Source organism: Callorhinus ursinus, unplaced genomic scaffold (genome assembly GCF_003265705.2).
Source record: "Callorhinus ursinus isolate GAN/ISIS: 27379988/994484 unplaced genomic scaffold, GSC_fseal_2.0 scaffold54, whole genome shotgun sequence".
In the NCBI taxonomy this organism is placed as follows: domain Eukaryota; kingdom Metazoa; phylum Chordata; class Mammalia; order Carnivora; family Otariidae; genus Callorhinus; species Callorhinus ursinus.
The window spans coordinates 16289324-16303970 of NW_027397116.1; positions in this window are offsets into that span (position 1 = coordinate 16289324).

Here is a 14647-nt window from a genome sequence, read left to right on the forward strand (position 1 = left end):
TATGTAATTGAGCTTGAAGTCTGGAATTGTAATGCCACCGGCTTTGCTTTTCTTTTTCAATATGCCTCTGGCTATTTGGGGTCTTTTCTGATCCCATTTTTTAGGATTATTTGTTCCATTTCTTTGAAAAAAGTGGATGGTATTTTGATAGGGATTGCATTAAATGTGTAGATTGCTCTAGGTAGCCTAGACATATTCACAATATTTGTTCTTCCAATCCATGAGCATGGAACATTCTTCCATTTCTTTGTGTTTTCCTCAATTTCTTTCATGAATATTCTGTAGTTTTCTGAGTACAGATTCTTTGCCTCTTTGGTTAGATTTATTCCTAGGTATCTTACGGTTTTGGGTGCAATTGTAAATGGGATCAACTCCTTAATTTCTCTTTCTTCTGTCTTGTTGTTGGTGTATAGAAATACCACCGATTTCTTTGCATTGATTTTATATCCTGCCACTTTACTGAATTCCTGTATGAGTTCTAGCAGTTTTGGGGTGGACTCTTTTGGGTTTTCCACATAAAGTATCATATCATCTGCAAAGAGTGAGAGTTTGATTTCTTTGCCAGTTTGGATGCCTTTTATTTCTTTTTGTTGTCTGATTGCAGAGGCTGGGACTTCTAGTGCTATGTTGAACAGCAGTGGTGATAGCTGTCGTGTTCCTGACCTTAGGGGAAAAGCTCTTATTTTTTCCCCATTGAGTATGATATTTGCTGTGGGTTTTTCATAGATGACTTTTATGATATTGAGGTATGTACCCTCTATCCCTATACTCTGAAGAGTTTTAATCAAGAAAGGATGCTGTACTTTGTCAAATGCTTTTTCTGCATCTATTGAGAGGATCATATGGTTCTTGTTCTTTCTTTTATTAATGTATTGTATCACACTGATTGATTTGTGGATGTTGAACCAACCTTGCAGCCCAGGGATAAATCCCACTTGGTCTTGGTGAATAATCCTTTTAATGTACTGTTGGATCCTATTGGCTAATATTTTGGTGAGAATTTTTACATCCATGTTCATCAGGGGTATTGGTCTGTAGTTCTCCTTTTTGATGGGGTCTTTGTCTGGTTTTGGGATCAAGGTAATTCTGGCCTCATAAAATGAGTTTGAGAGTTTTCTTTCCATTTCTATTTTTTGAAACAGCTTCAGAAGAATAGGTATTAATTCTTCTTTAAATGTTTGTTAGAATTCCCCTGGGAAGCCATCTGGTCCTGGGCTCTTGTTTGTTGGGAGATTTTTTTTTTTTTTTAGATTTTATTTATTTATTTGACACAGAGAGAGAGCACAAGTAGGCAAAGTGGCAGGCAGAGGGAAAGGGAGAAGCAGGCTCCCCACTGAACAGGGTTGGGAGATTTTTGATTACTGCTTCAATTTCCTTAGTGGTTATGGGTCTGTTCAGGTTTTCTATTTCTTCCTGGTTCAGTTTTGGTAGTTTATAAGTCTCTAGGAATGCATCCATTTCTTCCAGGTTATCTAACTTGCTGGCATATAGTTGCTCATAATATGTTCTTATAATTGTTTGTATTTCTTTGGTGTTGTTGTGATCTCTCCTCTTTCATTCATGATTTTGTTGATTTGGGTCATTTCTCTTCTTTTTGATAATTCTGGCCAGGGGTTTATCAATCTTGTTAATTCTTTCAAAGAACCAGCTCCTAGTATCGTTGATCTGTTCTACTGTTCTTTTGGTTTCTATTTCATTGATTTCTGCTCTGATCTTTATTATTTTCTTTTCCTGCTGGGTTTAGGCTTTATTTGCTCTTCCTTCTCCAGCTCCATTAGGTGTAGAGTGAGGTTGTGTATTTGAGACCTTTCTTGTTTCTTGAGGAAGGCTTGTATTGCTATATACTTTCCTCTTAGGACTGCCTTTACTGCATCCCAGAGATTTTGAACAGTTGTGTTTTCATTTTCATTTGTTTCCATGAATTTTTTAAATTCTTCTTTAATTTCTGGGTTGACCCATTCATTCTTTAGTAGGATGCTTTTTAGCCTCCACGTATTTGAGTTCTTTCCAACTTTCCTCTTGTGATTGAGTTCTAGTTTCAAAGAATTGTGGTCTGAAAATATGCAGGGAATGATTCTAATCCTTTGGTACCAGTTGAGACCTGATTTCTGACCCAGGATGTGATCTATTCTGGAGAATGTTTCATGTGTGCTAGAGACGAATGTGTATTCTGTTGCTTTAGGATGGAATGTTCTGAATATATCTGTGAAGTCCATCTGGTCCAGTGTGTCATTTAAAGCCTTTATTTCCCTGTTGATCTTTTGCTTAGATGATCTGTCCCTTTCAGTGAGGGGGGGTGTTAAAATCCCCTACCATTATTGTATTGTTGTCGATGTGTTTCTTTGATTTTGTTATTAATTGGCTTATATAATTGGCTGCTCCCATGTTAGGGGCATAGACATTTACAATTGTTAGATGTTCTTGTTGGATAGACCCTTTAAGTAGGATATAGTGTCCTTCCTCACCTCTTATTATAGTCTTTTGTTTAAAATCTAATTTGTCTGATATAAGGGTTGCCACCCCAGCTTTCTTTTGATGTCCATTAGCATGGTTAATGGATTTCCACCCCCTCATTTTAAATCTGGAGGTGTCTTTGCATCTAAAATGAGTCTCTTGCAGACAGGATATCGATGAGTCTTGTTTATTTTTTTAATCCAATCAGATAGCCTGTGTCTTTTGATTGGGCCACTTAGCCCACTTACATTCAGGGTAACTATGAAAGATATGAATTTAGTGCCAGTGTATTGCCTGCAAGGTGACTATTACTGTATATTGTCTCTGTTCCTTTCTGGTCTATGTTACTTTTAGGCTCTTTCTTTGCTTAGAAGTCCGCTTTCAGTATTTCTTGTATGGTTGGTTTGGTGTTTGCAAATTCTTTTAGTTTTTGTTTGTCCTAGAAGCTTTTTATCTCTCCTTCTATTTTCAGTGACAACCTAGCTTCATAGAGTTTTCGTCACTGCATATTTTTCTCATTTAGTTCTCTGAATATATCATACCAGTCCTTTCTGGCCTGCCAGGTCTCTGTGGATAGGTAGGTCTGTTGCGAATCTAATGTTTCTACCATTGTAGGTTACAGATCTCTTCTCCAGAGTTGCTTTCAGGATTTTCTTTGTCTCTGAGCCTTGTGAGTTTTACTATTAGATGTCGGGATGTTGACCTATTTTTATTGATTTTGAGGGGGTTTCTCTGTGCCTCCTGGATTTTGATGCCTGTTTCCTTCCCCAAATTAGGGAAGTTCTCTACTGTACTTTGCTCCAATATACCTTCTGCCCCTCTCTCTCTTTCTTCTTCTGGGATCCCAGTTATCTAATGTTGTTTTGCTTTATGGTATCCCTTATCTCTTGAATTCTGCCCTCGTTGTTTATCTCTCTTTTTCTCAGCTTCTTTATTCTCCATCATTTGGTCTTCTGTATCACTAATTCTCTCTTCTTCATTTGTCCTAGGAGTTAGAGCCTCCATTTTTGATTGCACCTCATTAGCCTTTTTGATTTCGACTTGGTTAGATTTTAGTTCTTTTATTTCTTCATAAAGGGATTCTCTAGTATCTTCTATGCTTTTCTCAAGCCCAGCTATTATCTTTATAATCGTCATTCTGAACTCTAGTTCTGACATCTTACTAATGTCCATATTGATTAGGTCCCTGGCAGTTGGTTACTGCCTCTTGTTCTTTTTTTGAACTGAGTTTTTCCGTCTTGTCATTTTTTCCAGAGGAGAATAGATGAATGAGAGAACAAAATGCTAAAACAATGCTAAAATGAGTTAAATGTTAAATGTTAACAATGACCCCAGAAAAATATACACTAAACAAATCAGAAGAGATCCGAAACTGGGGGGAAAAGAAAGGGAAAAAAAAAAAAAGAATATGGTCAGGGTGGTGAATATAACAGAGCCACATGCTAGATTTTGGATGTATTTTAGTCTGTTAGGAGAAATTGCCTCCCAAAATTTTAAAGAAAGAAAATTTATATATATATGTATATACAAAAATAAGGGTAAATATGATGACAGGATGGAATATGACTCTAAAGATGATACTTGAAAAGGATTTCAAAAAGGAATTGATAAGATAAGAAGTTGACTGAAAAAAGAATGAAAAAAATTAAAAAAAAAAAGAATGTGATCAGGCAGGAGAGTAAGACATCGTCATACACTAGATTTAGGGTATATTTTGGTCTGTTATTAGGAACTGTATCCCAATATTTTAAAGAAAGAAAAACATATATATACAAATTGTAAGCTTAAATACAATGAACAGATAGAATATGACTATAAAAATGAAAAATTAAAAAAAGATTTTTAAAAAGTAATTGATAAGATGTTGGTTGAAAAAGGAAAGAAGAAAAATTCAACAAAAAAATAGAAAAAGAGAAAAATGAAGAAAATTTAAAAAATTAACTTTTTCAAGACTAAAGAATCATGGGAAAAAAGCCATGAATTCCATATGCTGTATTCACCCAGCGCTGGGGTTTTGCCGTTCTCATTGATTGGTAAACTTTGTCTTGGCTGGCTATTCTTGCTGATCTTCTGGGGGCGGGGCCTGTTGCAATGATTCTCAAATGTCTTTGCCCAAGGCAGAATTGCACCACCCTCATCAGGGGCCAGGCTAAGTAACCTGCTCAGTTTGCTCTTGGTAGCTTTTGTTCCCTGAAAGCTTTCCGTACAGCTTCGGAGGATGAGAATGAAAATGGTGGTCTGCCAATCTCCAACCCCAGAGGAGCTGACAACTTGGGTCCCCACTACTCAGTTCACCCCCAGAGAAATGCAGTCAATCACTCTTGTCTCCCCAGTCTCCGGCTGCACTCCGGAGCGCAGTGCACTGTGACCGAGTCTCAGTTAAGCTGGCCTGTGACTGAGTGTTTTTATCTCTGGCACTCGACCCTATGTGGAGTCTCCAAACCCAGCAGATTCCTCTGGTGTGCTCCCGTGCCACTCCTCCCAGGGGAGGAGGGGGAGTCTCCCCGGATCTGCTGCTTGTTGGGTCCCTGCTCAAGGAGCAGTGGCCTGACTGTGCCCCAGATCCCAGGTATGGCAACACTGAGCTGAGAGCTCACTCCCTGGCTCCATCTCTGCAGCTGGCTTCCCCATCCTGACACCTGGGATCTCTGCTGCACTCAGGCACCCCTGGTCTTTCTGTGACTCCCGAGGGTCCTGAGACCACCCTGTCCCAGCAAGGGTGCCACCCCTGCTTAGTCACTGGAGCCACGTCCCCCAGTGGAGCAGACTTCTAGAATTTCCGATTTTGTGCTCTGCTCCTCTATCACTTACTGGTAGCTAGCTGAGGAGGCTCCCTCCCCCCACAGTCTCTCTTCGTGAATATTGCCTCAGATTAACTTCTCCGCACATCCTACCTTCCAGAAAGTGGTAGCTTTTCTATTCAGAGGGTTGCTGCTCTTCTTTGATCTCCTGTTGAGTTTGTAGGTGTTCTGAATGGTTTGATAACTATCTAGCTGAATTCCTGGGACCAGACGAAATTTAGGTCTCCTACTCCTCCTCCATCTTGCTCCTCCAAGAGCTCTGACTTTATATGGAAGAGCAATACCTTTTATAGGACATCTTTGTGTTCTCTGTTATGCATCGGTATTCTATGGTATGTGGTGTTCTCTTTCAGTATGTGGGGTTGAATCACCTTTTATTTTAGGTAAGTGTATTGAGTTATAGCTTGATTTTCTTCACGGGAGACTGCAGTTTTGCATATGTTGGCTTGCCTTTGTATGTTTCTCTGTGTCTATAATTTCCCCTGTAGTATTTTTTAACTCTTTATGTTAAAATTCTGATTTTTTCTTTTCTGTCATTCTTTCTTTCTTTGATTTGCTCTCTTCCCTTCCACCCTCACTCTGGCTCTTTCTTCCTTTTGTTTTCTTTCCTTTCTTCTATTTCCGTTTTCCATGTCCTTTGCTGTGATTTCTACAGTGACCATTATTCTTCCCTCTTCTTTCAATTTGCTGTTTCTGTAACTATTTTTACTGTATTTCATACCTTAGTTCTGCCAGCTCATATTTTATTTGTTTTTGTTTCTTACCATTTGTTCCCTGAATTCTCAAAACCCTGCCTTGTGATCTTTATAGAGATAATTAGTTTGCAAATAATATTTAATTTTATAATAAAATTTTAATTAACCATATTTATTTTCTTTTTTGCAGTGTTCTTTTGGCACATGTTCTCCACATAAGTATAATTTTCTGATCTCTTCTTTATTTTTCTTATAATATCCTTCTAACCATGCTGAATCACTTTCATTTTTATTATTCGAATCTTATTATATCAATTTTTCTGGATCAGCCACTTGTCAAGTTTCCTTTAGAGAGAGAATGTTGTCTTCCAGGTTATCTGGCATTCACAACTCATAGTGTCTCTTCTTATCTGCTGCAAATGCAGACAATATTGTTAAAATAGTCCTGCCGTATTGCTTTTGCTATAGACTGATTCCCTGGCTCCTCTCAGATTCTGATGATAACACTACTGATCCCATTGTCTATATCTTTTATTGCAAACAGTAAATACCTATTTTTCACATCAGGGTCTTTTCTTCACCCTTTGTAAGCGTTCTTAATCTGGTGTTTTCCAAGATCTTCTTATTGGTTTCTTCTTAAGTCTCTTTGTGTTTTTTTTTCTTTATATCCTTTCAGATGCTGCTACCATTTCTTTTAGCTGTGAAGTAGATTAAAATGGCAGGTGATAACTGTTACCTACTCCTGCCAAAAATGTAATGTATTTTTTAATGTTTCTTTTTCATTTTATATGCTTTATATGAGGACGAAAGGAAAATGCTGAATTTTGAATCTGTGTCCCTGCTGAAAATCAAGAAATTCACTATTAATAATATTTACTTCACAAATGAGGAAAAGAGAACACATGGAATTAAACCATATACACCAAACTAAGAAAACAGTAAGAAGAGCTAAGATTCTACCCAGAAAATCTGTCCCCATAAACCACAATCAAACATACATTTCTAAGAAATTCAAATATGATTCTAGTTCTTTTTTTTTTTTTGGAAAGATTGTATTTATTTATTCGTTAGAGAGAGAGAGTGTGGGCAAGAGAGTGAGCGAGAGTACAAGCAGGGGGAGCTGTAGGCAGAGGGAGAAGCAGGCTCCCTGCTGAGCAAGGAGCCCGATGTGGGACTAGATCCCAGGGCACTGGGATCATGACCTGAGTCGAAGGCAGACGCTTAACTGATTGAGCCACGCAGGCGTCCCTGATTCTAGTTCTAAGCTAAGAATAATTACCCCAATTCAAGCAAAATATTTTTTTCAAATGAGATTGCTTATGATTGAAGATATACATACAAAACCATAACTTATTTTATGAATTGTCTAATTGAATATTACACAAAATAGACAAATGTATATATATTCCCTTATATAGGACTGTAAACCTAAATTTTTATTTCTATTTTAAATCAATTTAAATCATTTTTTGACAGTCTTTTACATTGGAACAACTGTGCTTATCTTTTGGCAATGTATGAACTTTGTTTAAATGTTTGTTTCAAAAAGAAGTGTGTTTTGTTTTTACTCAGGTATCATTTTTGTAGCCTTACTGATACCCTCGTCCTTTTATTTTATTCCCTTTTTCCTTGGAAAACACAAACAAACAAACAAACCTGTCACTGAGGATTTTTTTCTTCTGTTTTCCTGTTCTATATGTTCCCTTCTCTTTCTGTTCTATGATTTATTTTCTCTTTTAACTCTTCCTCTTCTATGTGTTCTAAGAAGCTGATTAAGAATTTTGTCACCGGGGGTGCCTGGATGGCTCAGTCGGTTAAGCATCAGCTCATGTTATGATCCCAGGGTCCTGGGATCCAGCTCTAAGTTGGGCTCCCTACTCAACAGGGAGTCAGCTTCTCCCTTTGCCCCTCCCCCCAGTCATGCTCTCTCTCTCTTTTGCTCTCTCTACCTCTCAAATAAATAAATAAATAATATATTTTAAAAAAAGAATTTTGTTAGAGGTTTATGCTATTTAAAAAAAATGTTTTTTGTTTTTTTTTAGTGTTTGCTTTTATGGTTAGTATGAAAATGTCTTTCTATTAATGACTGATATTCAAGAATAAAAGTTCCATGTTTGATCCACTTTATTGTTACTCTTTTCTTCTTTATATTTAGCTTTATTACTTCTCAACAGATAACTCTTAAGACTTTTGTGAGGTGACTTTACATAGATTTATTTCCTATGTCTCACTCTACTATGACCATTTATTCCTTTATGTTTTACAATAGACCTCATCCTGATCTTCAGACACAGTTAGAATAAACCATTTGCAAACACTCTTCTGTTTTTGAAAGTGAATAGGAAATAAGTATTTGCAAGTTTTCAAAAATTCCTTCACCAATCATATTTCTTTTCCTTTCTAGAGTTAAATGTATGATGGAGTAACAGAAAACTCAAGGGATTCTCTTAACGTAATATCTTGTTATTTGTATGTGAGGTCAAACAAACTTTGTACAACTTGACTAAATATTAAATTGACTGGCTTTTGTTACCTCAGTGTATATGTTAAATCTTCTGGAGACATTTTCCTTGCTGGCTGATGTAGTCATCTTTCCTAAAACTGTATCATCTACTAACAACCTTGTTTTATTTTTCTTTTTGTTAATACCATCTTATATATAAAGTATATAATTCTTCCAACATATAAAGTTGGAAAAATTCTCACTTTGAAATTTAATAAAAAATATGTTTTGACAATGTAACTTACCTATATTTAAGATGTTACAAAAATAGTTATTAAAAATTTCACAAATGTCATTACAAAATAATGAAATGTATTTATGCAGTCTCTGTGTAGAATAGTTTTTGGAGGTTGAAGTTATAGGAAAGTTAAAATTTTTGCTGAGGTCAATTATACGTATTTAATGGTAAATGATTATAAGGAAAACGAATATATTAGAGTTTTGAAAGAGACAGTACAGAATCTTCATCAGAAATGTGTGATGACTCAGGGATAGTCTCTTAGAAAAAGGAGTTTTTGATCTAGATTTCTGAAGTAAGGAGAAAGCTCAAGACCTTTTTAATGTAGTAATGAGCAAAATTGTATTTTCTTTATATGAGAGAAAATCCATTAAAATCATAATGATTATGGACCAAATGTTATTTTAGTAATAAATCTTTTTTTGTCAAGAAATTAAATATCTGAAATCTGGTATAATGCATTGTATTATTAATTCCCAAACACTGAAGGCTTTATTTTTTGTGGTCATAATTGTAATTGTGGTAGTAAAATTTTGGCTAAAATTTCAGAATTTTTGCTTACAATAGTAGGCTTCAGTACACATTTAAAAAATTGTTTTTAAAGAGGCACCTGGGTGGGTCAGTAGGTTAAACATCTGATTTCAGTTCAGGTCATGATCTCAGATCCCTGGGATCCAGCCCTGGTCATGCTCCCTGCTTAGTGGGAAGTCAGCTTCTCCCTCTGCCCTCCACCCACACCTCACTTCTGCTCTCTCTCAAATAAATAAATAAAATCTTTTAAAAAAGTATTTTAAAAATGTTTTTAATGAAATAAGATAATCTCAATATGAGTATGCTTTGTCTTTCTTTGGTTAATATTATCAGTTAATATACCTTGATTCTTATATAATCTTTAAGTATTTTTCAAGATAAAAAGGTAAAACAGCAAGTTTTAAATTTAACTTTGGAAATACATAAACACATATATAAATGTAAATTATATATACATATGTTACTATAAAATGTATTACTAAAAAGTAAAAAAAAAAAAAAAGTTACCAGTAGTGTCACCAGCTAGACCCCAAAACCTGACCTTTACAGCCCACCTGCTTGTATATGTTGACCTTTGTCCCTGAGTTTTCCTTAAACTCTTCTTTCCAGTTTATCTCTTAACTTAGGCAAAAGACCTATGGGCATAACATACCCTGATGGGAACCAAAACTACTCCTCAAGCAATAAGGACTGCCCAGACCACCCAGACCAGTTTGAACTTAATCCCCAATTCTCGCTTGTGCAGATAGAGCATGAAGTGACCTCTAGATTGACCTACCCTTCCCTCATTATAATACTAAAATCTCTGCCCATGGAGGAGCACAATGCTCATTTACCTAACATACAATGTATATATAAGCATGTTTAAGTCATATGGACAACCTTATGCCCACCTCTACATATGATGACATAGCTCCCCTATCTAAATATTCATTCTAACCCTAAATAAAAGGAACCCATTCACCCCTGCTTAGGGAGTCATGGCTTTGAAAGTTATTCCCTGTGATCTCCTTATTTGCTGCAAATAAGCTTTCTAAATTTTTTTTCTTATGGATTTGTCATATAGTTAGTTATATGCATATGTGAATATATATCTATCTCCTCCCTCCTCCCCTACCTCATTCTCTCTTTTCTCTCAATGTTATTAGTTGCAGATGTGTTTTCCAGTTTGTAGCTTGTCTTTTGACTCTAATGCATCTTTGGGGATTAGACTTTTCAATTTTTAAAATAGGAAAATGTATTACTGTTTTCCATTATTTGAATGTTTGTGTTTTCATAAAAAGACATTACTATGTAAGTAATAATGCAGTGATACTGGATTTGAATCTTCACTCCCTCCTATGCTAGCTGAGTAATCTTAGGCATGTTACTTAAATCCTGTGTGGTAAGCGGAATTCTGAGATATCCCTTAAGATTTCTGCCCACTTGTATGCATACTCTGTATAATCCGCCCCCTTTTTTTTTGATGATTGCAGAACCTGTGGATATGATGGGATATCATGCGTGTGATAGGTTACTTATCAGTTGACTTTTAATCAAAAGGGAGATTATTGAGATGGGACTGACTTAACCAGGTGAGTCTTTAAAAGGGACTTGTCCTTTCTGAGGTTAGAGGAAATGAAAGATGTAAGGGTTTTTGCCTATGGAGAGGTCCTTATGTCAGATAGATGGCAAATGTAAGAGAGAGGCTCACGTGGGAAGGACCTGAAAATGGTCCCTGGTCACCTGCTAGCAAGACAATGGGGACCTTAGTCATACGCCCCAAAGGAGATTATTTCTGCCAACCACTTAGAAGGGAATCTTTTCCTGGTGGAGCCTCCAGGTGCCAGCCAACACCTTGATTTCAGCTTTGTGAGTCCTGGAGCAGATATCCTGGCCAAAGTGTGTGGGGTTCCTAAGCCACAGAAACATTGAGAATATATTTGTGATGTTTTCAGCTTGTAGGTTTGTAATTATTCATCAGTAGAAAACTAATGCGTCCTTGAGGCCCAATTTCTTCATTTGTAGAATGAGGATAGTAGTACTCTCTAGTTCATAGAGTTGTTTGCTGTCAAGATTGCATGAGTGAATAAATCGATATAGACTTGGAAAGTGCTTAGCAGTGCACAATGCTTGATTAAGTGAACACTATACAAATGATAGATTTTAATATGAAGAATATAGTCTTCCATATTTTATTCTAAAACTTTTAAAGGTTTGTTCTTTTATTCTAAGTTTATAGGCTACTATCTAGATGGTGATTTTTGTGGAGAATCTGAGGCAGGAATCCATTCTTTCTTCCTCCCTCCCTCTCTTCCTTCTGTGGAAAACTGAGTGTGTCAGCATCATTAGCTGAAAATTCCAGACTTTTCCTCAGTGATATGAAATACCATCTCTTTCATAGGCCAAGTGTTCATCCATGAATGGGTTGATTGTTTTGCTCTCTCATGTGTTATATTGATTTCTTTCTTTTTTCTTGTGTCAATAACTCAGTCATTAACACAAGTCTTAATACCTGTCAGGGCAAATCCTATCATTTTACTCTTCATAGGTTTTCCCTCATTATTTTTCCTTTTGAAAGAATGAGACACATATATCACTAAAGTACACTAATGTGAACTATATGCGCCAAGTTTTTTTTTTGTTTTTGTTTTTGTTTTTACATATATATCATCAGGGTAACTTTTACCCAGATTCCCTCATGTACAATCCAAGTCTATAGAAACTCCTAACCAGTATTTGGACTTCTAAAACATGGATTTGTTTTAACTGTTTTTGAACTTCATATAATTATACTTTTTAAAATATATTTTGCTTTTGTTTGTTTATATTTCATTCTACACAGTAATGTTGAGATCCGTCCATTTTTCGATGTAACAAGAATTTGATTTTTTTTTTTTTAATGCTGAGTGGTATTCCATTGTGTGGTTATGCTGCATTTTCTTAATTTGCCTGTTAATAGGTAGTTTGTTTCCAGTTTTTGACTGTCAAATAAGGCTTCTATGAATATTTTCCTCGAGGTCTTCTACTGATAATATCTACTTATTATCTGGGATTTATAGAGAAAAATAGAATCACTGGGCCATTAAATAGATATATGTTTAATTAGAAACTTCTAAATAGTTCTCCAAAACTGTTCATAATTGTATATTCTTACCAGCATTGTATGAAAGTTACAGTTGCTCCATGTTTCCACTAATATTTAATATGGGGGGTTACTTTATTTTTAACCATTCTATTTTATTTTAACTGGTCATTCCCTCATTATAGTTTTATTTTCTTTTCCCTGAAATCACATTTTCGCATGCTTATTTGCTTATTGGCCATTTGATATCTTCTTAGTGAAAAGTCTCCTCAGGTATTTTTTAATTGGATTCTTTGTCTTTTTTTTTACTGACTTAAGATTTCTTTTACATTCATACATATACAACACACACGTGTGTGTGTATACACACATATATATTTAGTTTTTATAAATATAATTTATAATGATACATATGATTTTATTGAAATAAAGGGTTTCATGTAGGAAAAAAAAGTTTTAAAGTTATTGATAGAATTAGTTAGCATTTATTGAGTGCATAATGACTGATGACACAGATATTTGTTGAGCACTCACTGTTCCAGGCATCATGTTAGGTGCTGAGAATAAAGTAGTGAAGAACATAAATGCAATTCTGATCTCAGGGAGCATAGAATGATAGACCATAAAGAAAACAAATCAGTATTTAATTGCAATATGTACTTAAAAAGTGCATAGGCTACTCTTAAAGAGTGATTAACAGCTAATACATCCTACTCAAGGAAGTCAGGAAAGGAATCCTAAAGAAGGACCATTGAAGTTGAGGCTTTAACTGTGTCCAAGAAAAATAGGGCACAGAACTCAAATATTTTTGTTATCTTATGGAAAAGGCAGGCATTAAAAAGGTAGTTACAATACTGTTAAATGTTATAAGAGGAATTCATGTAGTATATAAGCACATAGAAAGGACAAGTGACCCAGTTTGGTTAGAAGTCTTATTAGAGGGATTGATAGCACAGCCTAAAAGGATTTCAAACATTTTAAAGACAATTTCTGGAGGTGCCGGGTAGGTTAAGCATTCAACTCTTGGTTTCAGCTCTGGTCATGATCTCATAGTCATGTCAGGCACCACTCTCAGTGGGGAATCGGCTTGAAGATTCTCTCCCTATGCCCGTCCCCCAACTCATGCTCTGCTTGTGTGCATGCTCTCTCTCTCTCTCTAAAATAAATAAATCTTAAAAAAAATTAGACAATTTCTGAATATTGAACTTTTACTCATACTAATTCTTTACTGATTTATTTCCTTTATATTTAGGCAATCTCATGGTACTTAAACTTCAGGTATCTAGTATTATCAACAAAAAATATTAGGCCCTGGACTCAGGCACCATGCTGTGAATGAACTTGATGAAGTTCGTGATAGTGTACCTACAACTAGACAGCCGGTGTACCAAACAGATTATATTAAAGCAATATAAACTGATCTAATATAAATGTTAATGAAATAGATTATTTACTTTAGGATTTTAACATAAATTTACAGCATGTTTGTGTCTATGGCACCAATAATTTTTGAACAAGGATAGTACTCTTATATTATATTTAAAAGCCTTTATTTGAAATCCATCAACCCCCAAAGAAATTTTGCATGCACATGACATACAAAATAAATTAGTGCCTGAATTAATCAACTGGGTAATGCACAACAGTTACTTTTGTCACACAAAGATAGATCATCAAAAGCAGCTTCAGATTTGCTTTCTGATGTCTAACATGATTAATTGTATTTTTGTAACTTGAAAAGGCAAAGTTTCTGCTATTATGGAGATTGACATTATTGGACTTTGAAGGCTGTGCTATTTTCCTTCATTTGGAAATTCTTTAAAATTCGATAATGCCAGTTGAGAGGACTTCCCTCCCTGCTCAACTTTGTTTTACATTTGACAGAGTGCTGATTTTTGGAAGCAATAGTTTCATTACATAAGATTTCAAATCATAAATGAATCATTTAATCAAGTACTAGAATGGAATTAATGTTATATGAGGAGAATTTTCTTGTTCAAAATGGATGGAATTTCAGTTTAACATTTGAAAATACCAAATAGTTTTGTAATTCCTTAAAGAATAAGATATTTTTGCTATAAGACTATGTAATAATTTTGGGGGGAAATACAAATAAAAAACACTTTTTCAATTTTAAGTATCTGTTCTTCAATTTAAACCAGTAAAATATAACAAGCTTATACAACACAGTGGTGACTTCTATTTCCTGGAGACTTGACTTGAATTTGAAAGCTGCTACTACTCTTTAAAGGAAGGAATATATAACATCCCGTTGCTGTTTATAAATTATTTGTTTTTATTACTCAATGTCGCATGATTTCTTATGATGCCAAAATTGATGTCCATGTTTTATTTAAGTTG